Genomic DNA, 1,435 nt, shown 5'->3' with positions numbered 1-1,435 from the left:
GGAAAAAATTAGATTAATAGCATCGTGTAGCTGTTCAGTGAACGTGGCAGATGACGAGGGTGAGTGGTAGCAAACGCCGAAGATTATCTTTGTGTGACCGAGAGTTAGGCAAGCCCACGTGGTTTCAAGTTCAGTGTTACTGTCTATATGAAATGATGGAATATCTTTAGAAATTGCGAGAAGGACGCCTCCTCCTCGCCATGCAGGTCGGTCACAGCGGTAGACAGCGAAATTGCTGGCGCCACAGAAAGCATCATAATCGCGCACATGTGCAGGAAGCCAAGTTTCTGTCAAGGCAATAAATTTTGCATCGCACGTGTCGATTGCCGAAGATAAAGAATGAAATTTATTCACAAGACTTCTTATATTTGTAAACAGAATAGGCAAGTAAGGTAAAGCTTTTTGTTTAGAGACTTTCTCGCCAACTTCATGCACCAGAATAATTTTTTTGTTACGAAATGTTTGTGGTCTTTGAAAGTCTTTACATGTCTACGCAAGTACAAGGTGTAAAACTATACCTGTTCATTGCTGGTCAAAAACAGAAAATATTTAACTTCTGCGAAGGGAAAGTTTCTGGTACCTGAATGACTGAATGTAAATTTTAAATACGCAATGAAACCACAACGCAACGACGCCCGATAAATAGAGCTGAAGTAAGTGGACTTACTTATTTAGTAGAGTGTTCGACAGGCGAGCTCCAGAATATGGTGGACTAACACTTAAATATCATCTATGGCGCTTCCCGCAGCTGAGCTCACAGAGAAAGTGAGGACTTTGTCATGAAGAAGCTGCGAGTAGGAAGAAATAGTGTCCGCCGTAGGTGATTTGTGAAAGACTCGTTGAGGACGACAAGTGCGGAGAGCTGTATATTATTCCAAGCTGCCCTTTTCAAGCTTGAAAGCTCAAACATCAAACCAGGACAACGACAGCGCACAAAATGCTACAAGAAGGCAGCACCGACGGAAGCCCATCGCATATGCTAACCTTCTTGAGCTCCTCGGTGTGTTTTTCTATTGATTACTAGTTGGTTAGTACTACATTCATAATTTACGAACGAGAAGAAAGGGGGTTAACCGAGGGGCCGAGGGATGGGAAAACGACGCCGCGGTAGCTCAATTGGTAGAGCATCGCACGTGAAATGCGAAGGTTGTGGGTTCGGTTCCCACCTGCGGCAAGTTGTTTTTTCATCCACTTTAATTTCCATTACTTTATCGTTTCTTTATTTCATTTATTAAGCACAAGTAATTTTCCCTATGCTGTCCTTGGTGTCAGTGTTGGCTTCTTATGATATTCATAATGTATGACGCAGTAGTTCTGCGGAAAACCGCAAGGTGGAGAGAAGTAATTAAAAAGAGAAAATGAGTCATCCACCCATTCCGTAGCAATTGCTACAAAGGAAACCCACACGGGTTCCTCGAAAGAAAAGCTTCAGAGT

At 42.8% G+C, this 1,435-nt stretch overlaps 1 non-coding gene across 1 annotated transcript; it reads left to right on the top strand.

The window, feature by feature from the left end:
* Positions 1–1,101: 1,101 nt before the first annotated feature.
* TRNAS-UGA (transfer RNA serine (anticodon UGA)) lies at positions 1,102–1,174 on the top strand. The gene has a single exon. It is a non-coding gene; the product is annotated as a tRNA-Ser (tRNA).
* Positions 1,175–1,435: the final 261 nt, after the last annotated feature.

The sequence above is a fragment of the Dermacentor albipictus genome, chromosome 1 (assembly GCF_038994185.2).
Source record: "Dermacentor albipictus isolate Rhodes 1998 colony chromosome 1, USDA_Dalb.pri_finalv2, whole genome shotgun sequence".
Classification (NCBI taxonomy): Eukaryota; Metazoa; Arthropoda; class Arachnida; order Ixodida; family Ixodidae; genus Dermacentor; species Dermacentor albipictus.
Note: the sequence above shows the minus strand (reverse complement) of the source record. Positions and strands in the feature narration are given on the sequence as shown.